Source organism: Gasterosteus aculeatus, chromosome X (genome assembly GCF_964276395.1).
Source record: "Gasterosteus aculeatus chromosome X, fGasAcu3.hap1.1, whole genome shotgun sequence".
NCBI classification, from domain to species: Eukaryota; Metazoa; Chordata; class Actinopteri; order Perciformes; family Gasterosteidae; genus Gasterosteus; species Gasterosteus aculeatus.
Genome location: NC_135698.1, coordinates 87507 through 111619, shown reverse-complemented (window position 1 = coordinate 111619; position 24113 = coordinate 87507). Strand labels below are relative to the sequence as shown.

The 24113-nt window shown below is 47.6% G+C and overlaps 66 non-coding genes across 66 annotated transcripts; all 66 read left to right on the top strand.

Annotated features, from left to right (window-relative positions):
• Positions 1-74: 74 nt before the first annotated feature.
• trnav-cac (transfer RNA valine (anticodon CAC)) lies at positions 75-147 on the top strand. The gene has a single exon. It is a non-coding gene; the product is annotated as a tRNA-Val (tRNA).
• Positions 148-872: 725 nt separating this feature from the next.
• Positions 873-945, top strand: trnav-uac (transfer RNA valine (anticodon UAC)). Its single transcript has one exon. It is a non-coding gene; the product is annotated as a tRNA-Val (tRNA).
• Positions 946-1032: 87 nt separating this feature from the next.
• On the top strand, positions 1033-1105 carry trnav-cac (transfer RNA valine (anticodon CAC)). Its single transcript has one exon. It is a non-coding gene; the product is annotated as a tRNA-Val (tRNA).
• Positions 1106-1351: 246 nt separating this feature from the next.
• trnav-aac (transfer RNA valine (anticodon AAC)) lies at positions 1352-1424 on the top strand. The gene has a single exon. It is a non-coding gene; the product is annotated as a tRNA-Val (tRNA).
• Positions 1425-1821: 397 nt separating this feature from the next.
• On the top strand, positions 1822-1894 carry trnav-uac (transfer RNA valine (anticodon UAC)). The gene has a single exon. It is a non-coding gene; the product is annotated as a tRNA-Val (tRNA).
• Positions 1895-2300: 406 nt separating this feature from the next.
• Positions 2301-2373, top strand: trnav-uac (transfer RNA valine (anticodon UAC)). The gene has a single exon. It is a non-coding gene; the product is annotated as a tRNA-Val (tRNA).
• A 346-nt stretch (positions 2374-2719) lies between these two features.
• trnav-aac (transfer RNA valine (anticodon AAC)) lies at positions 2720-2792 on the top strand. Its single transcript has one exon. It is a non-coding gene; the product is annotated as a tRNA-Val (tRNA).
• An 87-nt stretch (positions 2793-2879) lies between these two features.
• Positions 2880-2952, top strand: trnav-cac (transfer RNA valine (anticodon CAC)). The gene has a single exon. It is a non-coding gene; the product is annotated as a tRNA-Val (tRNA).
• A 505-nt stretch (positions 2953-3457) lies between these two features.
• On the top strand, positions 3458-3530 carry trnav-uac (transfer RNA valine (anticodon UAC)). The gene has a single exon. It is a non-coding gene; the product is annotated as a tRNA-Val (tRNA).
• Positions 3531-3777: 247 nt separating this feature from the next.
• trnav-uac (transfer RNA valine (anticodon UAC)) lies at positions 3778-3850 on the top strand. The gene has a single exon. It is a non-coding gene; the product is annotated as a tRNA-Val (tRNA).
• An 87-nt stretch (positions 3851-3937) lies between these two features.
• Positions 3938-4010, top strand: trnav-aac (transfer RNA valine (anticodon AAC)). The gene has a single exon. It is a non-coding gene; the product is annotated as a tRNA-Val (tRNA).
• A 405-nt stretch (positions 4011-4415) lies between these two features.
• trnav-uac (transfer RNA valine (anticodon UAC)) lies at positions 4416-4488 on the top strand. Its single transcript has one exon. It is a non-coding gene; the product is annotated as a tRNA-Val (tRNA).
• A 443-nt stretch (positions 4489-4931) lies between these two features.
• Positions 4932-5004, top strand: trnav-uac (transfer RNA valine (anticodon UAC)). The gene has a single exon. It is a non-coding gene; the product is annotated as a tRNA-Val (tRNA).
• An 87-nt stretch (positions 5005-5091) lies between these two features.
• trnav-uac (transfer RNA valine (anticodon UAC)) lies at positions 5092-5164 on the top strand. Its single transcript has one exon. It is a non-coding gene; the product is annotated as a tRNA-Val (tRNA).
• A 294-nt stretch (positions 5165-5458) lies between these two features.
• Positions 5459-5531, top strand: trnav-uac (transfer RNA valine (anticodon UAC)). The gene has a single exon. It is a non-coding gene; the product is annotated as a tRNA-Val (tRNA).
• A 446-nt stretch (positions 5532-5977) lies between these two features.
• Positions 5978-6050, top strand: trnav-cac (transfer RNA valine (anticodon CAC)). Its single transcript has one exon. It is a non-coding gene; the product is annotated as a tRNA-Val (tRNA).
• A 665-nt stretch (positions 6051-6715) lies between these two features.
• On the top strand, positions 6716-6788 carry trnav-uac (transfer RNA valine (anticodon UAC)). The gene has a single exon. It is a non-coding gene; the product is annotated as a tRNA-Val (tRNA).
• Positions 6789-7035: 247 nt separating this feature from the next.
• trnav-aac (transfer RNA valine (anticodon AAC)) lies at positions 7036-7108 on the top strand. Its single transcript has one exon. It is a non-coding gene; the product is annotated as a tRNA-Val (tRNA).
• A 427-nt stretch (positions 7109-7535) lies between these two features.
• trnav-cac (transfer RNA valine (anticodon CAC)) lies at positions 7536-7608 on the top strand. The gene has a single exon. It is a non-coding gene; the product is annotated as a tRNA-Val (tRNA).
• Positions 7609-8529: 921 nt separating this feature from the next.
• trnav-uac (transfer RNA valine (anticodon UAC)) lies at positions 8530-8602 on the top strand. The gene has a single exon. It is a non-coding gene; the product is annotated as a tRNA-Val (tRNA).
• An 87-nt stretch (positions 8603-8689) lies between these two features.
• On the top strand, positions 8690-8762 carry trnav-uac (transfer RNA valine (anticodon UAC)). Its single transcript has one exon. It is a non-coding gene; the product is annotated as a tRNA-Val (tRNA).
• Positions 8763-9376: 614 nt separating this feature from the next.
• trnav-cac (transfer RNA valine (anticodon CAC)) lies at positions 9377-9449 on the top strand. The gene has a single exon. It is a non-coding gene; the product is annotated as a tRNA-Val (tRNA).
• An 87-nt stretch (positions 9450-9536) lies between these two features.
• trnav-uac (transfer RNA valine (anticodon UAC)) lies at positions 9537-9609 on the top strand. Its single transcript has one exon. It is a non-coding gene; the product is annotated as a tRNA-Val (tRNA).
• A 186-nt stretch (positions 9610-9795) lies between these two features.
• On the top strand, positions 9796-9868 carry trnav-aac (transfer RNA valine (anticodon AAC)). Its single transcript has one exon. It is a non-coding gene; the product is annotated as a tRNA-Val (tRNA).
• A 398-nt stretch (positions 9869-10266) lies between these two features.
• Positions 10267-10339, top strand: trnav-cac (transfer RNA valine (anticodon CAC)). The gene has a single exon. It is a non-coding gene; the product is annotated as a tRNA-Val (tRNA).
• An 86-nt stretch (positions 10340-10425) lies between these two features.
• trnav-uac (transfer RNA valine (anticodon UAC)) lies at positions 10426-10498 on the top strand. Its single transcript has one exon. It is a non-coding gene; the product is annotated as a tRNA-Val (tRNA).
• An 87-nt stretch (positions 10499-10585) lies between these two features.
• On the top strand, positions 10586-10658 carry trnav-uac (transfer RNA valine (anticodon UAC)). The gene has a single exon. It is a non-coding gene; the product is annotated as a tRNA-Val (tRNA).
• A 346-nt stretch (positions 10659-11004) lies between these two features.
• On the top strand, positions 11005-11077 carry trnav-uac (transfer RNA valine (anticodon UAC)). The gene has a single exon. It is a non-coding gene; the product is annotated as a tRNA-Val (tRNA).
• A 346-nt stretch (positions 11078-11423) lies between these two features.
• On the top strand, positions 11424-11496 carry trnav-aac (transfer RNA valine (anticodon AAC)). Its single transcript has one exon. It is a non-coding gene; the product is annotated as a tRNA-Val (tRNA).
• Positions 11497-11583: 87 nt separating this feature from the next.
• Positions 11584-11656, top strand: trnav-cac (transfer RNA valine (anticodon CAC)). The gene has a single exon. It is a non-coding gene; the product is annotated as a tRNA-Val (tRNA).
• Positions 11657-11743: 87 nt separating this feature from the next.
• trnav-uac (transfer RNA valine (anticodon UAC)) lies at positions 11744-11816 on the top strand. The gene has a single exon. It is a non-coding gene; the product is annotated as a tRNA-Val (tRNA).
• Positions 11817-12002: 186 nt separating this feature from the next.
• On the top strand, positions 12003-12075 carry trnav-aac (transfer RNA valine (anticodon AAC)). Its single transcript has one exon. It is a non-coding gene; the product is annotated as a tRNA-Val (tRNA).
• A 398-nt stretch (positions 12076-12473) lies between these two features.
• Positions 12474-12546, top strand: trnav-cac (transfer RNA valine (anticodon CAC)). Its single transcript has one exon. It is a non-coding gene; the product is annotated as a tRNA-Val (tRNA).
• Positions 12547-12632: 86 nt separating this feature from the next.
• Positions 12633-12705, top strand: trnav-uac (transfer RNA valine (anticodon UAC)). Its single transcript has one exon. It is a non-coding gene; the product is annotated as a tRNA-Val (tRNA).
• An 87-nt stretch (positions 12706-12792) lies between these two features.
• trnav-uac (transfer RNA valine (anticodon UAC)) lies at positions 12793-12865 on the top strand. The gene has a single exon. It is a non-coding gene; the product is annotated as a tRNA-Val (tRNA).
• Positions 12866-13211: 346 nt separating this feature from the next.
• On the top strand, positions 13212-13284 carry trnav-uac (transfer RNA valine (anticodon UAC)). The gene has a single exon. It is a non-coding gene; the product is annotated as a tRNA-Val (tRNA).
• A 346-nt stretch (positions 13285-13630) lies between these two features.
• On the top strand, positions 13631-13703 carry trnav-aac (transfer RNA valine (anticodon AAC)). Its single transcript has one exon. It is a non-coding gene; the product is annotated as a tRNA-Val (tRNA).
• An 87-nt stretch (positions 13704-13790) lies between these two features.
• On the top strand, positions 13791-13863 carry trnav-cac (transfer RNA valine (anticodon CAC)). Its single transcript has one exon. It is a non-coding gene; the product is annotated as a tRNA-Val (tRNA).
• Positions 13864-13949: 86 nt separating this feature from the next.
• On the top strand, positions 13950-14022 carry trnav-uac (transfer RNA valine (anticodon UAC)). The gene has a single exon. It is a non-coding gene; the product is annotated as a tRNA-Val (tRNA).
• An 87-nt stretch (positions 14023-14109) lies between these two features.
• trnav-aac (transfer RNA valine (anticodon AAC)) lies at positions 14110-14182 on the top strand. Its single transcript has one exon. It is a non-coding gene; the product is annotated as a tRNA-Val (tRNA).
• Positions 14183-14269: 87 nt separating this feature from the next.
• Positions 14270-14342, top strand: trnav-aac (transfer RNA valine (anticodon AAC)). The gene has a single exon. It is a non-coding gene; the product is annotated as a tRNA-Val (tRNA).
• A 392-nt stretch (positions 14343-14734) lies between these two features.
• On the top strand, positions 14735-14807 carry trnag-ucc (transfer RNA glycine (anticodon UCC)). The gene has a single exon. It is a non-coding gene; the product is annotated as a tRNA-Gly (tRNA).
• A 246-nt stretch (positions 14808-15053) lies between these two features.
• On the top strand, positions 15054-15126 carry trnag-ucc (transfer RNA glycine (anticodon UCC)). Its single transcript has one exon. It is a non-coding gene; the product is annotated as a tRNA-Gly (tRNA).
• A 406-nt stretch (positions 15127-15532) lies between these two features.
• On the top strand, positions 15533-15605 carry trnav-cac (transfer RNA valine (anticodon CAC)). The gene has a single exon. It is a non-coding gene; the product is annotated as a tRNA-Val (tRNA).
• Positions 15606-16010: 405 nt separating this feature from the next.
• Positions 16011-16083, top strand: trnag-ucc (transfer RNA glycine (anticodon UCC)). The gene has a single exon. It is a non-coding gene; the product is annotated as a tRNA-Gly (tRNA).
• Positions 16084-16329: 246 nt separating this feature from the next.
• On the top strand, positions 16330-16402 carry trnag-ucc (transfer RNA glycine (anticodon UCC)). The gene has a single exon. It is a non-coding gene; the product is annotated as a tRNA-Gly (tRNA).
• Positions 16403-16748: 346 nt separating this feature from the next.
• On the top strand, positions 16749-16821 carry trnag-ucc (transfer RNA glycine (anticodon UCC)). The gene has a single exon. It is a non-coding gene; the product is annotated as a tRNA-Gly (tRNA).
• Positions 16822-17067: 246 nt separating this feature from the next.
• On the top strand, positions 17068-17140 carry trnag-ucc (transfer RNA glycine (anticodon UCC)). Its single transcript has one exon. It is a non-coding gene; the product is annotated as a tRNA-Gly (tRNA).
• Positions 17141-17546: 406 nt separating this feature from the next.
• Positions 17547-17619, top strand: trnav-cac (transfer RNA valine (anticodon CAC)). Its single transcript has one exon. It is a non-coding gene; the product is annotated as a tRNA-Val (tRNA).
• A 405-nt stretch (positions 17620-18024) lies between these two features.
• Positions 18025-18097, top strand: trnag-ucc (transfer RNA glycine (anticodon UCC)). Its single transcript has one exon. It is a non-coding gene; the product is annotated as a tRNA-Gly (tRNA).
• A 246-nt stretch (positions 18098-18343) lies between these two features.
• trnag-ucc (transfer RNA glycine (anticodon UCC)) lies at positions 18344-18416 on the top strand. The gene has a single exon. It is a non-coding gene; the product is annotated as a tRNA-Gly (tRNA).
• Positions 18417-18762: 346 nt separating this feature from the next.
• Positions 18763-18835, top strand: trnav-aac (transfer RNA valine (anticodon AAC)). Its single transcript has one exon. It is a non-coding gene; the product is annotated as a tRNA-Val (tRNA).
• A 237-nt stretch (positions 18836-19072) lies between these two features.
• trnag-ucc (transfer RNA glycine (anticodon UCC)) lies at positions 19073-19145 on the top strand. Its single transcript has one exon. It is a non-coding gene; the product is annotated as a tRNA-Gly (tRNA).
• Positions 19146-19551: 406 nt separating this feature from the next.
• trnag-ucc (transfer RNA glycine (anticodon UCC)) lies at positions 19552-19624 on the top strand. The gene has a single exon. It is a non-coding gene; the product is annotated as a tRNA-Gly (tRNA).
• A 246-nt stretch (positions 19625-19870) lies between these two features.
• Positions 19871-19943, top strand: trnag-ucc (transfer RNA glycine (anticodon UCC)). The gene has a single exon. It is a non-coding gene; the product is annotated as a tRNA-Gly (tRNA).
• Positions 19944-20289: 346 nt separating this feature from the next.
• Positions 20290-20362, top strand: trnav-aac (transfer RNA valine (anticodon AAC)). The gene has a single exon. It is a non-coding gene; the product is annotated as a tRNA-Val (tRNA).
• A 237-nt stretch (positions 20363-20599) lies between these two features.
• Positions 20600-20672, top strand: trnag-ucc (transfer RNA glycine (anticodon UCC)). Its single transcript has one exon. It is a non-coding gene; the product is annotated as a tRNA-Gly (tRNA).
• Positions 20673-20759: 87 nt separating this feature from the next.
• Positions 20760-20832, top strand: trnav-cac (transfer RNA valine (anticodon CAC)). Its single transcript has one exon. It is a non-coding gene; the product is annotated as a tRNA-Val (tRNA).
• Positions 20833-21397: 565 nt separating this feature from the next.
• trnag-ucc (transfer RNA glycine (anticodon UCC)) lies at positions 21398-21470 on the top strand. The gene has a single exon. It is a non-coding gene; the product is annotated as a tRNA-Gly (tRNA).
• Positions 21471-21717: 247 nt separating this feature from the next.
• On the top strand, positions 21718-21790 carry trnav-cac (transfer RNA valine (anticodon CAC)). Its single transcript has one exon. It is a non-coding gene; the product is annotated as a tRNA-Val (tRNA).
• A 245-nt stretch (positions 21791-22035) lies between these two features.
• Positions 22036-22108, top strand: trnav-cac (transfer RNA valine (anticodon CAC)). The gene has a single exon. It is a non-coding gene; the product is annotated as a tRNA-Val (tRNA).
• A 405-nt stretch (positions 22109-22513) lies between these two features.
• On the top strand, positions 22514-22586 carry trnag-ucc (transfer RNA glycine (anticodon UCC)). Its single transcript has one exon. It is a non-coding gene; the product is annotated as a tRNA-Gly (tRNA).
• A 246-nt stretch (positions 22587-22832) lies between these two features.
• On the top strand, positions 22833-22905 carry trnag-ucc (transfer RNA glycine (anticodon UCC)). Its single transcript has one exon. It is a non-coding gene; the product is annotated as a tRNA-Gly (tRNA).
• Positions 22906-23251: 346 nt separating this feature from the next.
• Positions 23252-23324, top strand: trnav-aac (transfer RNA valine (anticodon AAC)). The gene has a single exon. It is a non-coding gene; the product is annotated as a tRNA-Val (tRNA).
• A 237-nt stretch (positions 23325-23561) lies between these two features.
• Positions 23562-23634, top strand: trnag-ucc (transfer RNA glycine (anticodon UCC)). The gene has a single exon. It is a non-coding gene; the product is annotated as a tRNA-Gly (tRNA).
• A 246-nt stretch (positions 23635-23880) lies between these two features.
• trnav-cac (transfer RNA valine (anticodon CAC)) lies at positions 23881-23953 on the top strand. Its single transcript has one exon. It is a non-coding gene; the product is annotated as a tRNA-Val (tRNA).
• The last annotated feature ends 160 nt before the right edge of the window (positions 23954-24113 follow it).

Here is a 24113-nt window from a genome sequence, read left to right as displayed (position 1 = left end):
CTTTCTTTGATTTCGAATTTCAACAATCAAACAGATAAACATAAGCTATGTCCCTGAACGCACCATCTCATGTGGTTTCCGTAGTGTAGTGGTTATCACGTTCGCCTCACACGCGAAAGGTCCCCGGTTCGAGACCGGGCGGAAACAGTCGTTGATGTTTTTTTCTTTGATTCCGAACTTCGCAATCAAACAGATAAACATACACTATGTCCCTGAACGCACCATCTCATGTGGTTTCCGTAGTGTAGTGGTTATCACGTTTGCCTTACACGCGGAAGGTCCCCGTTTCGAGACCGGGCGGAAACAGTCGTTGATGTTTTTTTCTTTGATTCCGAAATTCAACAATCAAACAGATAAACATAAGCTATGTCCCTGAACGCACCATCTCATGTGGTTTCCGTAGTGTAGTGGTTATCATGTTCGCCTCACACGCGAAAGGTCCCCGGTTCGAGACCCAGCGGAAACAGTCGTTGATGTTTCTTTCTTTGATTCCGAACTTCGCAATCAAACAGATAAACATACACTATGTCCCTGAACGCACCATCTCATGTGGTTTCCGTAGTGTAGTGGTTATCACGTTTGCCTTACACGCGGAAGGTCCCCGTTTCGAGACCGGGCGGAAACAGTCGTTGATGTTTCTTTCTTTGATTTCGAATTTCAACAATCAAACAGATAAACATAAGCTATGTCCCTGAACGCACCATCTCATGTGGTTTTCGTAGTGTAGTGGTTATCACGTTCGCCTCACACGCGAAAGGTCCCCGGTTCGAGACCGGGCGGAAACAGTCGTTGATATTTTTTTCTTTGATTCCGAAATTCAACAATCAAACAGATAAACATAAGCTATGTCCCTGAACGCACCATCTCCTGTGGTTTCCGTAGTGTAGTGGTTATCACGTTCGCCTTACACGCGAAAGGTCCCCGTTTCGAGACCGGGCGGAAACAGTCGTTGATGTTTTTTTCTTTGATTCCGAAATTCAACAATCAAACAGATAAACATAAGCTATGTCCCTGAACGCACCATCTCATGTGGTTTCCGTAGTGTAGTGGTTATCACGTTCGCCTCACACGCGAAAGGTCCCCGGTTCGAGACCGGGCGGAAACAGTCGTTGATGTTTTTTTCTTTATTCCAAACTTCAGCAATCAAACAGATAAACATAAGCTATGTCCCTGAATGCACCATCTCATGTTGTTTCCGTAGGGTAGTGGTTATCACGTTCGCCCTACACGCGAAAGGTCCCCGTTTCGAGACCGGGCGGAAACAGTCGTTGATGTTTTTTTCTTTGATTCCGAAATTCAACAATCAAACAGATAAACATAAGCTATGTCCCTGAACGCACCATCTCATGTGGTTTCCGTAGTGTAGTGGTTATCACGTTCGCCTAACACGCGAAAGGTCCCCGGTTCGAGACCGGGCGGAAACAGTCGTTGGTGTTTCTTTCTTTGATTCCGAACTTCAACAATCAAACAGATAAACATAAGCTATGTCCCTGAAGGCACCATCTCATGTGGTTTCCGTAGAGTAGTGGTTATCACGTTCGCCTCACACGCGAAAGGTCCCCGTTTCGAGACCGGGCGGAAACAGTCGTTGATGTTTTTTTCTTTGATTCCCAACTTCAACATTCAAACAGATAAACATGCGCTATGTCCCTGAACGCACCATCTCATGTGGTTTCCGTAGTGTAGTGGTTATCACGTTCGCGAAAGGTCCCTGGTTCGAGACCGGGCGGAAACAGTCGTTGATGTTTTTTTCTTTATTCCGAACTTCAGCAATCAAACAGATAAACATACACTATGTCCCTGAACGCACCATCTCCTGTGGTTTCCGTAGTGTAGTGGTTATCACGTTCGCCTTACACGCGAAAGGTCCCCGTTTCGAGACCGGGCGGAAACAGTCGTTGATGTTTTTTTCTTTGATTCCGAAATTCAACAATCAAACAGATAAACATAAGCTATGTCCCTGAACGCACCATCTCATGTGGTTTCCGTAGTGTAGTGGTTATCACGTTCGCCTCACACGCGAAAGGTCCCCTGTTCGAGACCGGGCGGAAACAGTCGTTGATGTTTTTTTCTTTATTCCGAACTTCAGCAATCAAACAGATAAACATACACTATGTCCCTGAACGCACCATCTCCTGTGGTTTCCGTAGTGTAGTGGTTATCACGTTCGCCTTACACGCGAAAGGTCCCCGTTTTGAGACCGGGCGGAAACAGTCGTTGATGTTTTTTTCTTTGATTCCCAACTTCAACATTCAAACAGATATACATAAACTATGTCCCTGAACACACCATCTCCTGTGGTTTCCGTAGTGTAGTGGTTATCACGTTCGCCTTACACGCGAAAGGTCCCCGGTTCGAGACCGGGCGGAAACAGTCGTTGGTCTTTCTTTCTTTGATTCCGAACTTCAACAATCAAACAGAGAAACATGCGATATGTCCCTGAACGCACCATCTCATGTGGTTTCCGTAGTGTAGTGGTTATCACGTTCTCCTAACACTCGAAAGGTCCCCGTTTCGAGACCGGGCGGAAACAATCGTTGATGGTTCCTGAACACACCGTCTCATGTGGTTTCCGTAGTGTAGTGGTTATCACGTTCGCAAAAGGTCCCCGGTTCGAGACCGGGCGGAAACAGTCGTTGGTGTTTCTTTCTTTGATTCCGAACTTCAACAATCAAACAGATAAACACAAGCTATGTCCCTGAACGCACCATCTCATGTTGTTTCCGTAGTGTAGTGGTTATCACGTTCGCCTAACACGCGAAAGGTCCCCGGTTCGAGACCGGGCGGAAACAGTCGTTGGTGTTTCTTTCTTTGATTCCGAACTTCAACAATCAAACAGATAAACATGCCCTATGTCCCTGAACGCACCATCTCGTGTGGTTTCCGTAGTGTAGTGGTTATCACGTTCGCCTCACACGCGAAAGGTCCCCGGTTCGAGACCGGGCGGAAACAGTCGTTGGTGTTTCTTTCTTTGATTCCGAACTTCAACAATCAAACAGATAAACATGCCCTATGTCCCTGAACGCACCATCTCGTGTGGTTTCCGTAGTGTAGTGGTTATCACGTTCGCCTCACACGCAAAAGGTCCCCGGTTCGAGACCGGGCGGAAACAATCGTTGATGGTTCCTGAACACACCGTCTCATGTGGTTTCCGTAGTGTAGTGGTTATCACGTTCGCGAAAGGTCCCCGGTTCGAGACCGGGCGGAAACAGTCGTTGGTGTTTCTTTCTTTGATTCCGAACTTCAACAATCAAACAGATAAACATAAGCTATGTCCCTGAACGCACCATCTCATGTGGTTTCCGTAGTGTAGTGGTTATCACGTTCGCCTCACACGCGAAAGGTCCCCTGTTCGAGACCGGGCGGAAACAGTCGTTGATGTTTTTTTCTTTATTCCAAACTTCAGCAATCAAACAGATAAACATAAGCTATGTCCCTGAACGCACCATCTCATGTTGTTTCCGTAGTGTAGTGGTTATCACGTTCGCCTTACACGCGAAAGGTCCCCGTTTCGAGACCGGGCGGAAACAGTCGTTGGTGTTTCTTTCTTTGATTCCGAACTTCAACAATCAAACAGATAAACATAAGCTATGTCCCTGAAGGCACCATCTCATGTGGTTTCCGTAGTGTAGTGGTTATCACGTTCGCCTCACACACGAAAGGTCCCCGGTTCGAGACCGGGCGGAAACAGTCGTTGATGTTTTTTTCTTTGATTCCCAACTTCAACATTCAAACAGATATACATAAACTATGTCCCTGAACACACCATCTCCTGTGGTTTCCGTAGTGTAGTGGTTATCACGTTCGCCTTACAAGCGAAAGGTCCCCGGTTCGAGACCGGGCGGAAACAGTCGTTGGTCTTTCTTTCTTTGATTCCGAAATTCAACAATCAAACAGATAAACATACGCTATGTCCCTGAACGCACCATCTCATGTGGTTTCCGTAGTGTAGTGGTTATCACGTTCGCCTAACACGCGAAAGGTCCCCGGTTCGAGACCGGGCGGAAACAGTTGGTCGTTGGTGTCCCTGAACGCACCATCTCATGTGGTTTCCGTAGTGTAGTGGTTATCACGTTCGCGAAAGGTCCCCGGTTCGAGACCGGGCGTAAACAATCGTTGGTGTTTCTTTCTTTTATTCCGAACTTCAGCAATCAAACAGATAAACATAAGCTATGTCCCTGAACGCACCATCCCATGTGGTTTATGTAGTGTAGTGGTTATCACGTTCTCCTAACACTCGAAAAGTCCCCGTTTCGAGACCGGGCGGAAACAGTCGTTGATGGTTCCTGAACACACCGTCTCATGTGGTTTCCGTAGTGTAGTGGTTATCACGTTCGCCTAACACGCGAAAGGTCCCCGGTTTGAGACCGGGCGGAAACAGTCGTTGATGGTTCCTGAACACACCGTCACATGTGGTTTCCGTAGTGTAGTGGTTATCACGTTCGCCTTACACGCGAAAGGTCCCCGGTTCGAGACCGGGCGGAAACAGTCGTTGATGGTTCCTGAACACACCGTCTCATGTGGTTTCCGTAGTGTAGTGGTTATCGCGTTCGCGAAAGGTCCCTGGTTCGAGACCGGGCGTAAACAGTCGTTGATGTTTTTTTCTTTATTCCGAACTTCAGCAATCAAACAGATAAACATACACTATGTCCCTGAACACACAATCTCCTGTGGTTTCCGTAGTGTAGTGGTTATCACGTTCGCCTTACACGCGAAAGGTCCCCGGTGCGAGACCGGGCGGAAACAGTCGTTGATGGTTCCTGAACACACCGTCTCATGTGGTTTCCGTAGTGTAGTGGTTATCACGTTCGCGAAAGGTCCCTGGTTCGAGACCGGGCGGAAACAGTCGTTGATGTTTTTTTCTTTATTCCGAACTTCAGCAATCAAACAGATAAACATACACTATGTCCCTGAACGCACCATCTCCTGTGGTTTCCGTAGTGTAGTGGTTATCACGTTCGCCTTACACGCGAAAGGTCCCCGTTTCGAGACCGGGCGGAAACAGTCGTTGATGTTTTTTTCTTTGATTCCCAACTTCAACATTCAAACAGATATACATAAACTATGTCCCTGAACACACCATCTCCTGTGGTTTCCGTAGTGTAGTGGTTATCACGTTCGCCTTACACGCGAAAGGTCCCCGGTTCGAGACCGGGCGGAAACAATCGTTGATGGTTATTGAACACACCGTCTCATGTGGTTTCCGTAGTGTAGTGGTTATCACGTTCGCGAAAGGTCCCCGGTTCGAGACCGGGCGGAAACAGTCGTTGGTGTTTCTTTCTTTGATTCCGAACTTCAACAATCAAACAGAGAAACATAAGCTATGTCCCTGAACGCACCATCTCATGTGGTTTCCGTAGTGTAGTGGTTATCACGTTCTCCTAACACTCGAAAGGTCCCCGTTTCGAGACCGGTCGGAAACAATCGTTGATGGTTATTGAACACACCGTCTCATGTGGTTTCCGTAGTGTAGTGGTTATCACGTTCGCCTTACACGCGAAAGGTCCCCGTTTCGAGACCGGGCGGAAACAGTCGTTGATGTTTTTTTCTTTGATTCCGAAATTCAACAATCAAACAGATAAACATAAGTTATGTCACGCGAAAGGTCCCCGTTTCGAGACCGGGCGGAAACAGTCGTTGGTGTTTCTTTCTTTGATTCCGAACTTCAACAATCAAACAGATAAACATGCGCTATGTCCCTGAACGCACCATCTCATGTGGTTTCCGTAGTGTAGTGGTTATCACGTTCGCCGCACACGCGAAAGGTCCCCGGTTCGAGACCAGGCGGAAACAGTCGTTGATGTTTTTTTGTTTATTCCGAACTTCAGCAATCAAACAGATAACACGCCTAACACGCGAAAGGTCCCCGGTTCGAGACCGGGCGGAAACAGTCGTTGGTGTTTCTTTCTTTGATTCCGAACTTCAGCAATCAAACAGATAAACATGCCCTATGTCCCTGAACGCACTATCTCATGTGGTTTCCGTAGTGTAGTGGTTATCACGTTCGCCTCACACGCGAAAGGTCCCCGGTTCGAGACCGGGCGGAAACAGTTGTTGATGTTTTTTTCTTTATTCCGAACTTCAGCAATCAAACAGATAAACATACACTATGTCCCTGAACGCACCATCTCCTGTGGTTTCCGTAGTGTAGTGGTTATCACGTTCGCCTTACACGCGAAAGGTCCCCGTTTCGAGACCGGCCGGAAACAGTCGGTGATGTTTTTTTCTTTGATTCCGAAATTCAACAATCAAACAGATAAACATAAGCTATGTCCCTGAACACACCATCTCATGTGGGTTCCGTAGTGTAGTGGTTATCATGTTCGCCTTACACGCGAAAGGTCCCCGTTTCGAGACCGGCCGGAAACAGTCGGTGATGTTTTTTTCTTTGATTCCGAAATTCAACAATCAAACAGATAAACATAAGCTATGTCCCTGAACACACCGTCTCATGTGGTTTCCGTAGTGTAGTGGTTATCACGTTCGCGAAAGGTCCCCGGTTCGAGACCGGGCGGAAACAGTCGTTGGTGTTTCTTTCTTTGATTCCGAACTTCAACAATCAAACAGATAAACATAAGCTATGTCCCTGAACGCACCATCTCATGTGGTTTCCGTAGTGTAGTGGTTATCACGTTCTCCTAACACTCGAAAGGTCCCCGTTTCGAGACCGGGCGGAAACAATCGTTGATGGTTATTGAACACACCGTCTCATGTGGTTTCCGTAGTGTAGTGGTTATCACGTTCGCCTTACACGCGAAAGGTCCCCGTTTCGAGACCGGGCGGAAACAGTCGTTGATGTTTTTTTCTTTGATTCCGAAATTCAACAATCAAACAGATAAACATAAGTTATGTCCCTGAACGCACCATCTCATGTGGTTTCCGTAGTGTAGTGGTTGTCACGTTCGCCTAACAAGCGAAAGGTCCCCGGTTCGAGACCGGGCGGAAACAGTCGTTGGTGTTTCTTTCTTTGATTCCGAACTTCAACAATCAAACAGATAAACATAAGCTATGTCCCTGAAGGCACCATCTCATGTGGTTTCCGTAGTGTAGTGGTTATCACGTTCGCCTAACATGCGAAAGGTCCCCGGTTCGAAACCGGGCGGAAACAGTCGTTGGTGTTTTTTTCTTTGATTCTTCAACAATCAAACAGATAAACATGCGCTATGTCCCTGAACGCACCATCTCATGTGGTTTCCGTAGTGTAGTGGTTATCACGTTCGACTAACACTGCAAAGTTCCCCGGTTCGAGACCGGGCGGAAACAGTCTTTGATGTGTTTTTTTTTTAATCCGGCGTGATGCTTTGTTTTTGTGCGTGAATGCCATACGGTGCTGGATATATTGCGCTGGATATACTCTATGTCCCTGAACACACCATCTCCTGTGGTTTCCGTAGTGTAGTGGTTATCACGTTCGCGAAAGGTCCCCGGTTCGAGACCGGGCGTAAACAGTCGTTGGTGTTTCTTTCTTTGATTCCGAACTTCAACGATCAAACAGATAAACATGCCCTATGTCCCTGAACGCACTATCTCATGTGGTTTCCGTAGTGTAGTGGTTATCACGTTCGCCTCACACGCGAAAGGTCCCCGGTTCGAGACCGGGCGGAAACAGTTGGTCGTTGGTGTCCCTGAACGCACCATCTCATGTGGTTTCCGTAGTGTAGTGGTTATCACGTTCGCGAAAGGTCCCCGGTTCGAGACCGGGCGTAAACAATCGTTGGTGTTTCTTTCTTTTATTCCGAACTTCAGCAATCAAACATATAAACATAAGCTATGTCCCTGAACGCACCATCCCATGTGGTTTATGTAGTGTAGTGGTTATCACGTTCTCCTAACACTCGAAAAGTCCCCGTTTCGAGACCGGGCGGAAACAGTCGTTGATGGTTCCTGAACACACCGTCTCATGTGGTTTCCGTAGTGTAGTGGTTATCACGTTCGCCTAACACGCGAAAGGTCCCCGGTTCGAGACAGGGCGGAAACAGTCGTTGATGGTTCCTGAACACACCGTCACATGTGGTTTCCGTAGTGTAGTGGTTATCACGTTCGCCTTACACGCGAAAGGTCCCCGGTTCGAGACCGGAAGGAAACAGTCGTTGATGGTTCCTGAACACACCGTCTCATGTGGTTTCCGTAGTGTAGTGGTTATCGCGTTCGCGAAAGGTCCCTGGTTCGAGACCGGGCGGAAACAGTCGTTGATGTTTTTTTCTTTATTCCGAACTTCAGCAATCAAACAGATAAACATACACTATGTCCCTGAACACACAATCTCCTGTGGTTTCCGTAGTGTAGTGGTTATCACGTTCGCCTTACACGCGAAAGGTCCCCGGTGCGAGACCGGGCGGAAACAGTCGTTGATGGTTCCTGAACACACCGTCTCATGTGGTTTCCGTAGTGTAGTGGTTATCACGTTCGCGAAAGGTCTCTGGTTCGAGACCGGGCGGAAACAGTCGTTGATGTTTTTTTCTTTATTCCGAACTTCAGCAATCAAACAGATAAACATACACTATGTCCCTGAACGCACCATCTCCTGTGGTTTCCGTAGTGTAGTGGTTATCACGTTCGCCTTACACGCGAAAGGTCCCCGTTTCGAGACCGGGCGGAAACAGTCGTTGATGTTTTTTTCTTTGATTCCCAACTTCAACATTCAAACAGATATACATAAACTATGTCCCTGAACACACCATCTCCTGTGGTTTCCGTAGTGTAGTGGTTATCACGTTCGCCTTACACGCGAAAGGTCCCCGGTTCGAGACCGGGCGGAAACAGTCGTTGGTCTTTCTTTCTTTGATTCCGAACTTCAACAATCAAACAGAGAAACATGCGATATGTCCCTGAACGCACCATCTCATGTGGTTTCCGTAGTGAATTGGTTATCACGTTCTCCTAACACTCGAAAGGTCCCCGTTTCGAGACCGGGCGGAAACAATCGTTGATGGTTATTGAACACACCGTCTCATGTGGTTTCCGTAGTGTAGTGGTTATCACGTTCGCGAAAGGTCCCCGGTTCGAGACCGGGCGGAAACAGTCGTTGGTGTTTCTTTCTTTGATTCCGAACTTCAACAATCAAACAGAGAAACATAAGCTATGTCCCTGAACGCACCATCTCATGTGGTTTCCGTAGTGTAGTGGTTATCACGTTCTCCTAACACTCGAAAGGTCCCCGTTTCGAGACCGGTCGGAAACAATCGTTGATGGTTATTGAACACACCGTCTCATGTGGTTTCCGTAGTGTAGTGGTTATCACGTTCGCCTAACACGCAAAAGGTCCCCGGTTCGAAACCGGGCGGAAACAGTCTTTGTTGTTTTTTTCTTTGATTCCGAACTTCAACAATCAAACAGATAAACATGCCCTATGTCCCTGAACGCACCATCTCATGTGGTTTCCGTAGTGTAGTGGTTATCACGTTCGCCTCACACGCGAAAGGTCCCCGGTTCGAGACCGGGCGGAAACAGTCGTTGATGTTTCTTTCTTTGATTCCCAACTTCAACATTGAAACAGATATACATAAACTATGTCCCTGAACACACCATCTCCTGTGGTTTCCGTAGTGTAGTGGTTATCACGTTCGCCTTACACGCGAAAGGTCCCCGGTTCGAGACCGGGCGGAAACAGTCGTTGATGGTTCCTGAACACACCGTCTCATGTGGTTTCCGTAGTGTAGTGGTTATCACGTTCGCGAAAGGTCCCCGGTTCGAGACCGGGCGTAAACAGTCGTTGGTGTTTCTTTCTTTGATTCCGAACTTCAACGATCAAACAGATAAACATAAGCTATGTCCCTGAACGCACCATCTCATGTGGTTTCCGTAGTGTAGTGGTTATCACGTTCGCCTAACACGCGAAAGGTCCCCGGTTCGAGACCGGGCGGAAACAGTCGTTGGTGTTTCTTTCTTTGATTCTGAACTTCAGCAATCAAACAGATAAACATGCCCTATGTCCCTGAACGCACCATCTCATGTGGTTTCCGTAGTGTAGTGGTTATCACGTTCGCGAAAGGTCCCCGGTTCGAGACCGGGCGTAAACAGTCGTTGGTGTTTCTTTCTTTGATTCCGAACTTCAACGATCAAACAGATAAACATAAGCTATGTCCCTGAACGCACCATCCCATGTGGTTTATGTAGTGTAGTGGTTATCACGTTCGCCTAACACGCGAAAGGTCCCCGGTTCGAGACCGGGCGGAAACAGTCGTTGGTGTTTCTTTCTTTGATTCCGAACTTCAGCAATCAAACAGATAAACATGCCCTATGTCCCTGAACGCACTATCTCATGTGGTTTCCGTAGTGTAGTGGTTATCACGTTCGCCTCACACGCGAAAGGTCCCCGGTTCGAGACCGGGCGGAAACAGTTGTTGATGTTTTTTTCTTTATTCCGAACTTCAGCAATCAAACAGATAAACATACACTATGTCCCTGAACGCATCATCTCCTGTGGTTTCCGTAGTGTAGTGGTTATCACGTTCGCCTTACACGCGAAAGGTCCCCGTTTCGAGACCGGGCGGAAACAGTCGTTGATGTTTTTTTCTTTGATTCCCAACTTCAACATTCAAACAGATATACATAAACTATGTCCCTGAACACACCATCTCCTGTGGTTTCCGTAGTGTAGTGGTTATCACGTTCGCCTTACACGCGAAAGGTCCCCGGTTCGAGACCGGGCGGAAACAGTCGTTGGTCTTTCTTTCTTTGATTCCGAACTTCAACAATCAAACAGAGAAACATGCGATATGTCCCTGAACGCACCATCTCATGTGGTTTCCGTAGTGTAGTGGTTATCACGTTCTCCTAACACTCGAAAGGTCCCCGTTTCGAGACCGGGCGGAAACAATCGTTGATGGTTCCTGAACACACCGTCTCATGTGGTTTCCGTAGTGTAGTGGTTATCACGTTCGCGAAAGGTCCCCGGTTCGAGACCGGGCGGAAACAGTCGTTGGTGTTTTTTTCTTTGATTCCGAACTTCAACAATCAAACAGATAAACATAAGCTATGTCCCTGAACGCACCATCTCATGTGGTTTCCGTAGTGTAGTGGTTATCACGTTCGCCTTACACGCGAAAGGTCCCCGGTTCGAGACCGGGCGGAAACAGTCGTTGGTCTTTCTTTCTTTGATTCCGAACTTCAACAATCAAACAGAGAAACATGCGATATGTCCCTGAACGCACCATCTCATGTGGTTTCCGTAGTGTAGTGGTTATCACGTTCTCCTAACACTCGAAAGGTCCCCGTTTCGAGACCGGGCGGAAACAATCGTTGATGGTTCCTGAACACACCGTCTCATGTGGTTTCCGTAGTGTAGTGGTTATCACGTTCGCGAAAGGTCCCCGGTTCGAGACCGGGCGGAAACAGTCGTTGGTCTTTCTTTCTTTGATTCCGAACTTCAACAATCAAACAGATAAACATAAGCTATGTCCCTGAACGCACCATCTCATGTTGTTTCCGTAGTGTAGTGGTTATCACGTTCGCCTAACACGCGAAAGGTCCCCGGTTCGAGACCGGGCGGAAACAGTCGTTGGTGTTTCTTTCTTTGATTCCGAACTTCAACAATCAAACAGATAAACATGCCCTATGTCCCTGAACGCACCATCTCATGTGGTTTCCGTAGTGTAGTGGTTATCACGTTCGCCTCACACGCGAAAGGTCCCCGGTTCGAGACCGGGCGGAAACAGTCGTTGATGTTTCTTTCTTTGATTCCCAACTTCAACATTGAAACAGATATACATAAACTATGTCCCTGAACACACCATCTCCTGTGGTTTCCGTAGTGTAGTGGTTATCACGTTCGCCTTACACGCGAAAGGTCCCCGGTTCGAGACCGGGCGGAAACAGTCGTTGATGGTTCCTGAACACACCGTCTCATGTGGTTTCCGTAGTGTAGTGGTTATCACGTTCGCGAAAGGTCCCCGGTTCGAGACCGGGCGTAAACAGTCGTTGGTGTTTCTTTCTTTGATTCCGAACTTCAACGATCAAACAGATAAACATAAGCTATGTCCCTGAACGCACCATCTCATGTGGTTTCCGTAGTGTAGTGGTTATCACGTTCGCCTAACACGCGAAAGGTCCCCGGTTCGAGACCGGGCGGAAACAGTCGTTGGTGTTTCTTTCTTTGATTCTGAACTTCAGCAATCAAACAGATAAACATGCCCTATGTCCCTGAACGCACCATCTCATGTGGTTTCCGTAGTGTAGTGGTTATCACGTTCGCGAAAGGTCCCCGGTTCGAGACCGGGCGTAAACAGTCGTTGGTGTTTCTTTCTTTGATTCCGAACTTCAACGATCAAACAGATAAACATAAGCTATGTCCCTGAACGCACCATCCCATGTGGTTTATGTAGTGTAGTGGTTATCACGTTCGCCTAACACGCGAAAGGTCCCCGGTTCGAGACCGGGCGGAAACAGTCGTTGGTGTTTCTTTCTTTGATTCCGAACTTCAGCAATCAAACAGATAAACATGCCCTATGTCCCTGAACGCACTATCTCATGTGGTTTCCGTAGTGTAGTGGTTATCACGTTCGCCTCACACGCGAAAGGTCCCCGGTTCGAGACCGGGCGGAAACAGTTGTTGATGTTTTTTTCTTTATTCCGAACTTCAGCAATCAAACAGATAAACATACACTATGTCCCTGAACGCATCATCTCCTGTGGTTTCCGTAGTGTAGTGGTTATCACGTTCGCCTTACACGCGAAAGGTCCCCGTTTCGAGACCGGGCGGAAACAGTCGTTGATGTTTTTTTCTTTGATTCCCAACTTCAACATTCAAACAGATATACATAAACTATGTCCCTGAACACACCATCTCCTGTGGTTTCCGTAGTGTAGTGGTTATCACGTTCGCCTTACACGCGAAAGGTCCCCGGTTCGAGACCGGGCGGAAACAGTCGTTGGTCTTTCTTTCTTTGATTCCGAACTTCAACAATCAAACAGAGAAACATGCGATATGTCCCTGAACGCACCATCTCATGTGGTTTCCGTAGTGTAGTGGTTATCACGTTCTCCTAACACTCGAAAGGTCCCCGTTTCGAGACCGGGCGGAAACAATCGTTGATGGTTCCTGAACACACCGTCTCATGTGGTTTCCGTAGTGTAGTGGTTATCACGTTCGCGAAAGGTCCCCGGTTCGAGACCGGGCGGAAACAGTCGTTGGTGTTTTTTTCTTTGATTCCGAACTTCAACAATCAAACAGATAAACATAAGCTATGTCCCTGAACGCACCATCTCATGTGGTTTCCGTAGTGTAGTGGTTATCACGTTCGCCTTACACGCGAAAGGTCCCCGGTTCGAGACCGGGCGGAAACAGTCGTTGGTCTTTCTTTCTTTGATTCCGAACTTCAACAATCAAACAGAGAAACATGCGATATGTCCCTGAACGCACCATCTCATGTGGTTTCCGTAGTGTAGTGGTTATCACGTTCTCCTAACACTCGAAAGGTCCCCGTTTCGAGACCGGGCGGAAACAATCGTTGATGGTTCCTGAACACACCGTCTCATGTGGTTTCCGTAGTGTAGTGGTTATCACGTTCGCGAAAGGTCCCCGGTTCGAGACCGGGCGGAAACAGTCGTTGGTCTTTCTTTCTTTGATTCCGAACTTCAACAATCAAACAGATAAACATAAGCTATGTCCCTGAACGCACCATCACATGTTGTTTCCGTAGTGTAGTGGTTATCACGTTCGCCTAACACGCGAAAGGTCCCCGGTTCGAGACCGGGCGGAAACAGTCGTTGGTGTTTCTTTCTTTGATTCCGAACTTCAACAATCAAACAGATAAACATGCCCTATGTCCCTGAACGCACCATCTCATGTGGTTTCCGTAGTGTAGTGGTTATCACGTTCGCCTCACACGCGAAAGGTCCCCGGTTCGAGACCGGGCGGAAACAGTCGTTGATGTTTTTTTCTTTATTCCGAACTTCAGCAATCAAACAGATAAACATACACTATGTCCCTGAACGCACCATCTCCTGTGGTTTCCGTAGTGTAGTGGTTATCACGTTCGCCTTACACGCGAAAGGTCCCCGTTTCGAGACCGGGCGGAAACAGTCGTTGATGTTTTTTTCTTTGATTCCGAAATTCAACAATCAAACAGATAAACATAAGCTATGTCCCTGAACGCACCATCTCATGTGGTTTCCGTAGTGTAGTGGTTATCACGTTCGCCTAACACGCGAAAGGTCCCCGGTTCGAGACCGGGCGGAAACAGTCCTTGGTGTTTCTTTCTTTGATTCCGAACTTCAACAATCAAACAGATAAACATAAGCTATGTCCCTGAAGGCACCATCTCATGTGGTTTCCGTAGTGTAGTGGTTATCACGTTCGCCTAACATGCGAAAGGTCCCCGGTTCGAAACCGGGCGGAAACAGTCGTTGGCGTTTTTTTCTTTGATTCTTCAACAATCAAACAGATAAACATGCGCTATGTCCCTGAACGCACCATCTCATGTGGTTTCCGTAGTGTAGTGGTTATCACGTTCGCGAAAGGTCCCCGGTTCGAGACCGGGCGGAAACAGTCGTTGGTCTTTCTTTCTTTGATTCCGAACCTCAACAATCAAACAGATAAACATGCGCTATGTCCCTGAATGCACCATCTCATGTGGTTTCCGTAGTGTAGTGGTTATCACGTTCGCCTCACACGCGAAAGGTCCCCGGTTTGAGACCGGGCGGAAACAGTCGTTGGTGTTTTTTTCTTTGATTCCGAACTTCGCAATCAAACAGATAAACATACACTATGTCCCTGAACGCACCATCTCATGTGGTTTCCGTAGTGTAGTGGTTATCACGTTCGCCTTCCACGCGGAAGGTCCCCGTTTCGAGACCGGACGGAAACAGTCGTTGGTCTTTCTTTCTTTGATTCCGAATTTCAACAATCAAACAGAGAAACATGCGATATGTCCCTGAACGCACCATCTCATGTGGTTTCCGTAGTGTAGTGGTTATCACGTTCTCCTAACACTCGAAAGGTCCCCGTTTCGAGACCGGGCGGAAACAGTCGTTGGTGTTTTTTTCTTTGATTCCGAACTTCCCAATCAAACAGATAAACATACACTATGTCCCTGAACGCACCATCTCATGTGGTTTCCGTAGTGTAGTGGTTATCACGTTCGCCTTCCACGCGGAAGGTCCCCGTTTCGAGACCGGGCAGAAACAGTCGTTGGTCTTTCTTTCTTTGATTCCGAACTTCAACAATCAAACAGATAAACATGCGCTATGTCCCTGAACGCACCATCTCATGTGGTTTCCGTAGTGTAGTGGTTATCACGTTCGCCAAACACGCGAAAGGTCCCTGGTTCGAGACCGGGCGGAAACAGTCGTTGGTGTTTCTTTCTTTGATTCCGAACTTCAACAATCAAACAGATAAACATGCGCTATGTCCCTGAATGCACCATCTCATGTGGTTTCCGTAGTGTAGTGGTTATCACGTTCGCCTCACACGCGAAAGGTCCCCGGTTCGAGACCAGGCGGAAACAGTCGTTGATGTTTTTTTGTTTATTCCGAACTTCAGCAATCAAACAGATAAACATAAGCTATGTCCCTGAACGCACCATCTCATGTGGTTTCCGTAGTGTAGTGGTTATCACGTTCGCCTCACACGCGAAAGGTCCCCGGTTCGAGACCGGGCGGAAACAGTCGTTGATGTTTTTTTCTTTGATTCCGAACTTCGCAATCAAACAGATAAACATACACTATGTCCCTGAACGCACCATCTCATGTGGTTTCCGTAGTGTAGTGGTTATCACGTTTGCCTTACACGCGGAAGGTCCCCGTTTCGAGACCGGGCGGAAACAGTCGTTGATGTTTTTTTCTTTGATTCCGAAATTCAACAATCAAACAGATAAACATAAGCTATGTCCCTGAACGCACCATCTCATGTGGTTTCCGTAGTGTAGTGGTTATCATGTTCGCCTCACACGCGAAAGGTCCCCGGTTCGAGACCGGGCGGAAACAGTCGTTGATGTTTCTTTCTTTGATTCCGAACTTCGCAATCAAACAGATAAACATACACTATGTCCCTGAACGCACCATCTCATGTGGTTTCCGTAGTGTAGTGGTTATCACGTTCGCCTTCCACGCGGAAGGTCCCCGTTTCGAGACCGGGCGGAAACAGTCGTTGGTCTTTCTTTCTTTGATTCCGAATTTCAACAATCAAACAGATAAACATAAGCTATGTCCCTGAACGCACCATCTCATGTGGTTTCCGAAGTGTAGTGGTTATCACGTTCGCCTAACACGCGAAAGGTCCCCGGTTCGAGACCGGGCGGAAACAGTCGTTGATGTTTTTTTCTTTGATTCCGAACTTCGCAATCAAACAGATAAACATACACTATGTCCCTGAACGCACCATCTCATGTGGTTTCCGTAGTGTAGTGGTTATCACGTTCGCCTTCCACGCGGAAGGTCCCCGTTTCGAGACCGGGCGGAAACAGTCGTTGATGTTTTTTTCTTTGATTCCGAAATTCAACAATCAAACAGATAAACATAAGCTATGTCCCTGAACGCACCATCTCATGTGGTTTCCGTAGTGTAGTGGTTATCATGTTCGCCTCACACGCGAAAGGTCCCCGGTTCGAGACCGGGCGGAAACAGTCGTTGATGGTTCCTGAACACACCGTCTCATGTGGTTTCCGTAGTGTAGTGGTTATCACGTTCGCGAAAGGTCCCCGGTTCGAGACCGGGCGTAAACAGTCGTTGGTGTTTCTTTCTTTGATTCCGAACTTCAACGATCAAACAGATAAACATAAGCTATGTCCCTGAACGCACCATCTCATGTGGTTTCCGTAGTGTAGTGGTTATCACGTTCGCCTTCCACGCGGAAGGTCCCCGTTTCGAGACCGGACGGAAACAGTCGTTGGTCTTTCTTTCTTTGATTCCGAATTTCAACAATCAAACAGAGAAACATGCGATATGTCCCTGAACGCACCATCTCATGTGGTTTCCGTAGTGTAGTGGTTATCACGTTCTCCTAACACTCGAAAGGTCCCCGTTTCGAGACCGGGCGGAAACAGTCGTTGGTGTTTTTTTCTTTGATTCCGAACTTCCCAATCAAACAGATAAACATACACTATGTCCCTGAACGCACCATCTCATGTGGTTTCCGTAGTGTAGTGGTTATCACGTTCGCCTTCCACGCGGAAGGTCCCCGTTTCGAGACCGGGCAGAAACAGTCGTTGGTCTTTCTTTCTTTGATTCCGAACTTCAACAATCAAACAGATAAACATGCGCTATGTCCCTGAACGCACCATCTCATGTGGTTTCCGTAGTGTAGTGGTTATCACGTTCGCCAAACACGCGAAAGGTCCCTGGTTCGAGACCGGGCGGAAACAGTCGTTGGTGTTTCTTTCTTTGATTCCGAACTTCAACAATCAAACAGATAAACATGCGCTATGTCCCTGAATGCACCATCTCATGTGGTTTCCGTAGTGTAGTGGTTATCACGTTCGCCTCACACGCGAAAGGTCCCCGGTTCGAGACCAGGCGGAAACAGTCGTTGATGTTTTTTTGTTTATTCCGAACTTCAGCAATCAAACAGATAAACATAAGCTATGTCCCTGAACGCACCATCTCATGTGGTTTCCGTAGTGTAGTGGTTATCACGTTCGCCTCACACGCGAAAGGTCCCCGGTTCGAGACCGGGCGGAAACAGTCGTTGATGTTTTTTTCTTTGATTCCGAACTTCGCAATCAAACAGATAAACATACACTATGTCCCTGAACGCACCATCTCATGTGGTTTCCGTAGTGTAGTGGTTATCACGTTTGCCTTACACGCGGAAGGTCCCCGTTTCGAGACCGGGCGGAAACAGTCGTTGATGTTTTTTTCTTTGATTCCGAAATTCAACAATCAAACAGATAAACATAAGCTATGTCCCTGAACGCACCATCTCATGTGGTTTCCGTAGTGTAGTGGTTATCATGTTCGCCTCACACGCGAAAGGTCCCCGGTTCGAGACCGGGCGGAAACAGTCGTTGATGTTTCTTTCTTTGATTCCGAACTTCGCAATCAAACAGATAAACATACACTATGTCCCTGAACGCACCATCTCATGTGGTTTCCGTAGTGTAGTGGTTATCACGTTCGCCTTCCACGCGGAAGGTCCCCGTTTCGAGACCGGGCGGAAACAGTCGTTGGTCTTTCTTTCTTTGATTCCGAATTTCAACAATCAAACAGATAAACATAAGCTATGTCCCTGAACGCACCATCTCATGTGGTTTCCGAAGTGTAGTGGTTATCACGTTCGCCTAACACGCGAAAGGTCCCCGGTTCGAGACCGGGCGGAAACAGTCGTTGATGTTTTTTTCTTTGATTCCGAACTTCGCAATCAAACAGATAAACATACACTATGTCCCTGAACGCACCATCTCATGTGGTTTCCGTAGTGTAGTGGTTATCACGTTCGCCTTCCACGCGGAAGGTCCCCGTTTCGAGACCGGGCGGAAACAGTCGTTGATGTTTTTTTCTTTGATTCCGAAATTCAACAATCAAACAGATAAACATAAGCTATGTCCCTGAACGCACCATCTCATGTGGTTTCCGTAGTGTAGTGGTTATCATGTTCGCCTCACACGCGAAAGGTCCCCGGTTCGAGACCGGGCGGAAACAGTCGTTGATGGTTCCTGAACACACCGTCTCATGTGGTTTCCGTAGTGTAGTGGTTATCACGTTCGCGAAAGGTCCCCGGTTCGAGACCGGGCGTAAACAGTCGTTGGTGTTTCTTTCTTTGATTCCGAACTTCAACGATCAAACAGATAAACATAAGCTATGTCCCTGAACGCACCATCTCATGTGGTTTCCGTAGTGTAGTGGTTATCACGTTCGCCTAACACGCGAAAGGTCCCCGGTTCGAGACCGGGCGGAAACAGTCGTTGGCGTTTCTTTCTTTGATTCTGAACTTCAGCAATCAAACAGATAAACATGCCCTATGTCCCTGAACGCACCATCTCATGTGGTTTCCGTAGTGTAGTGGTTATCACGTTCGCGAAAGGTCCCCGGTTCGAGACCGGGCGGAAACAGTCGTTGCTGTTTTTTTCTTTGATTCCGAACTTCGCAATCAAACAGATAAACATACACTATGTCCCTGAACGCACCATCTCATGTGGTTTCCGTAGTGTAGTGGTTATCACGTTCGCCTTCCACGCGGAAGGTCCCCGTTTCGAGACCGGGCAGAAACAGTCGTTGGTCTTTCTTTCTTTGATTTCGAATTTCAACAATCAAACAGATAAACATAAGCTATGTCCCTGAACGCACCATCTCATGTGGTTTCCGTAGTGTAGTGGTTATCACGTTTGCCTTACACGCGGAAGGTCCCCGTTTCGAGACCGGGCGGAAACAGTCGTTGATGTTTTTTTCTTTGATTCCGAAATTCAACAATCAAACAGATAAACATAAGCTATGTCCCTGAACGCACCATCTCATGTGGTTTCCGTAGTGTAGTGGTTATCATGTTCGCCTCACACGCGAAAGGTCCCCGGTTCGAGACCGGGCGGAAACAGTCGTTGATGTTTCTTTCTTTGATTCCGAACTTCGCAATCAAACAGATAAACATACACTATGTCCCTGAACGCACCATCTCATGTGGTTTCCGTAGTGTAGTGGTTATCACGTTCGCCTTCCACGCGGAAGGTCCCCGTTTCGAGACCGGGCGGAAACAGTCGTTGGTCTTTCTTTCTTTGATTCCGAATTTCAACAATCAAACAGATAAACATAAGCTATGTCCCTGAACGCACCATCTCATGTGGTTTCCGAAGTGTAGTGGTTATCACGTTCGCCTAACACGCGAAAGGTCCCCGGTTCGAGACCGGGCGGAAACAGTCGTTGATGTTTTTTTCTTTGATTCCGAACTTCGCAATCAAACAGATAAACATACACTATGTCCCTGAACGCACCATCTCATGTGGTTTCCGTAGTGTAGTGGTTATCACGTTCGCCTTCCACGCGGAAGGTCCCCGTTTCGAGACCGGGCGGAAACAGTCGTTGATGTTTTTTTCTTTGATTCCGAAATTCAACAATCAAACAGATAAACATAAGCTATGTCCCTGAACGCACCATCTCATGTGGTTTCCGTAGTGTAGTGGTTATCATGTTCGCCTCACACGCGAAAGGTCCCCGGTTCGAGACCGGGCGGAAACAGTCGTTGATGGTTCCTGAACACACCGTCTCATGTGGTTTCCGTAGTGTAGTGGTTATCACGTTCGCGAAAGGTCCCCGGTTCGAGACCGGGCGTAAACAGTCGTTGGTGTTTCTTTCTTTGATTCCGAACTTCAACGATCAAACAGATAAACATAAGCTATGTCCCTGAACGCACCATCTCATGTGGTTTCCGTAGTGTAGTGGTTATCACGTTCGCCTAACACGCGAAAGGTCCCCGGTTCGAGACCGGGCGGAAACAGTCGTTGGCGTTTCTTTCTTTGATTCTGAACTTCAGCAATCAAACAGATAAACATGCCCTATGTCCCTGAACGCACCATCTCATGTGGTTTCCGTAGTGTAGTGGTTATCACGTTCGCGAAAGGTCCCCGGTTCGAGACCGGGCGGAAACAGTCGTTGCTGTTTTTTTCTTTGATTCCGAACTTCGCAATCAAACAGATAAACATACACTATGTCCCTGAACGCACCATCTCATGTGGTTTCCGTAGTGTAGTGGTTATCACGTTCGCCTTCCACGCGGAAGGTCCCCGTTTCGAGACCGGGCAGAAACAGTCGTTGGTCTTTCTTTCTTTGATTTCGAATTTCAACAATCAAACAGATAAACATAAGCTATGTCCCTGAACGCACCATCTCATGTGGTTTCCGTAGTGTAGTGGTTATCACGTTCGCCTCACACGCGAAAGGTCCCCGGTTCGAGACCGGGCGGAAACAGTCGTTGATGTTTTTTTCTTTGATTCCGAACTTCGCAATCAAACAGATAAACATACACTATGTCCCTGAACGCACCATCTCATGTGGTTTCCGTAGTGTAGTGGTTATCACGTTTGCCTTACACGCGGAAGGTCCCCGTTTCGAGACCGGGCGGAAACAGTCGTTGATGTTTTTTTCTTTGATTCCGAAATTCAACAATCAAACAGATAAACATAAGCTATGTCCCTGAACGCACCATCTCATGTGGTTTTCGTAGTGTAGTGGTTATCACGTTCGCCTAACACGCGAAAGGTCCCTGGTTCGAGACCGGGCGGAAAGAGTCGTTGGTGTTTCTTTCTTTGATTTTGAACTTCAACAATCAAACAGATAAACATGCGCTATGTCCCTGAATGCACCATCTCATGTGGTTTCCGTAGTGTAGTTGTTATCACGTTCGCCTCACACGCGAAAGGTCCCCGGTTCGAGACCGGGCGGAAACAGTCGTTGCTGTTTTTTTCTTTGATTCCGAACTTCGCAATCAAACAGATAAACATACACTATGTCCCTGAACGCACCATCTCATGTGGTTTCCGTAGTGTAGTGGTTATCACGTTCGCCTTCCACGCGGAAGGTCCCCGTTTCGAGACCGGGCAGAAACAGTCGTTGGTCTTTCTTTCTTTGATTTCGAATTTCAACAATCAAACAGATAAACATAAGCTATGTCCCTGAACGCACCATCTCATGTGGTTTCCGTAGTGTAGTGGTTATCACGTTCGCCTAACACGCGAAAGGTCCCTGGTTCGAGACCGGGCGGAAACAGTCGTTGGTGTTTCTTTCTTTGATTTTGAACTTCAACAATCAAAAAGATAAACATGCGCTATGTCCCTGAATGCACCATCTCATGTGGTTTCCGTAGTGTAGTGGTTATCACGTTCGCCTCACACGCGAAAGGTCCCCGGTTCGAGACCGGGCGGAAACAGTCGTTCGTGTTTTTTTCTTTGATTCCGAACTTCGCAATCAAACAGATAAACATACACTATGTCCCTGAACGCACCATCTCATGTGGTTTCCGTAGTGTAGTGGTTATCACGTTCGCCGCACACGCGAAAGGTCCCCGGTTCGAGACCAGGCGGAAACAGTCGTTGATGTTTTTTTGTTTATTCCGAACTTCAGCAATCAAACAGATAAACATAAGCTATGTCCCTGAACGCACCATCTCATGTGGTTTCCGTAGTGTAGTGGTTATCACGTTCGCCTCACACGCGAAAGGTCCCCGGTTCGAGACCGGGCGGAAACAGTCGTTGATGTTTTTTTCTTTGATTTCGAACTTCGCAATCAAACAGATAAACATACACTATGTCCCTGAACGCACCATCTCATGTGGTTTCCGTAGTGTAGTGGTTATCACGTTTGCCTTACACGCGGAAGGTCCCCGTTTCGAGACCGGGCGGAAACAGTCGTTGATGTTTTTTTCTTTGATTCCGAAATTCAACAATCAAACAGATAAACATAAGCTATGTCCCTGAACGCACCATCTCATGTGGTTTCCGTAGTGTAGTGGTTATCATGTTCGCCTCACACGCGAAAGGTCCCCGGTTCGAGACCGGGCGGAAACAGTCGTTGATGTTTCTTTCTTTGATTCCGAACTTCGCAATCAAACAGATAAACATACACTATGTCCCTGAACGCACCATCTCATGTGGTTTCCGTAGTGTAGTGGTTATCACGTTCGCCTTCCACGCGGAAGGTCCCCGTTTCGAGACCGGGCGGAAACAGTCGTTGGTCTTTCTTTCTTTGATTCCGAATTTCAACAATCAAACAGATAAACATAAGCTATGTCCCTGAACGCACCATCTCATGTGGTTTCCGAAGTGTAGTGGTTATCACGTTCGCCTAACACGCGAAAGGTCCCCGGTTCGAGACCGGGCGGAAACAGTCGTTGATGTTTTTTTCTTTGATTCCGAACTTCGCAATCAAACAGATAAACATACACTATGTCCCTGAACGCACCATCTCATGTGGTTTCCGTAGTGTAGTGGTTATCACGTTCGCCTTCCACGCGGAAGGTCCCCGTTTCGAGACCGGGCGGAAACAGTCGTTGATGTTTTTTTCTTTGATTCCGAAATTCAACAATCAAACAGATAAACATAAGCTATGTCCCTGAACGCACCATCTCATGTGGTTTCCGTAGTGTAGTGGTTATCATGTTCGCCTCACACGCGAAAGGTCCCCGGTTCGAGACCGGGCGGAAACAGTCGTTGATGGTTCCTGAACACACCGTCTCATGTGGTTTCCGTAGTGTAGTGGTTATCACGTTCGCGAAAGGTCCCCGGTTCGAGACCGGGCGTAAACAGTCGTTGGTGTTTCTTTCTTTGATTCCGAACTTCAACGATCAAACAGATAAACATAAGCTATGTCCCTGAACGCACCATCTCATGTGGTTTCCGTAGTGTAGTGGTTATCACGTTCGCCTAACACGCGAAAGGTCCCCGGTTCGAGACCGGGCGGAAACAGTCGTTGGCGTTTCTTTCTTTGATTCTGAACTTCAGCAATCAAACAGATAAACATGCCCTATGTCCCTGAACGCACCATCTCATGTGGTTTCCGTAGTGTAGTGGTTATCACGTTCGCGAAAGGTACCCGGTTCGAGACCGGGCGGAAACAGTCGTTGCTGTTTTTTTCTTTGATTCCGAACTTCGCAATCAAACAGATAAACATACACTATGTCCCTGAACGCACCATCTCATGTGGTTTCCGTAGTGTAGTGGTTATCACGTTCGCCTTCCACGCGGAAGGTCCCCGTTTCGAGACCGGGCAGAAACAGTCGTTGGTCTTTCTTTCTTTGATTTCGAATTTCAACAATCAAACAGATAAACATAAGCTATGTCCCTGAACGCACCATCTCATGTGGTTTCCGTAGTGTAGTGGTTATCACGTTCGCCTAACACGCGAAAGGTCCCCGGTTCGAGACCAGGCGGAAACAGTCGTTGATGTTTTTTTGTTTATTCCGAACTTCAGCAATCAAACAGATAAACATAAGCTATGTCCCTGAACGCACCATCTCATGTGGTTTCCGTAGTGTAGTGGTTATCACGTTCGCCTCACACGCGAAAGGTCCCCGGTTCGAGACCGGGCGGAAACAGTCGTTGATGTTTTTTTCTTTGATTCCGAACTTCGCAATCAAACAGATAAACATACACTATGTCCCTGAACGCACCATCTCATGTGGTTTCCGTAGTGTAGTGGTTATCACGTTTGCCTTACACGCGGAAGGTCCCCGTTTCGAGACCGGGCGGAAACAG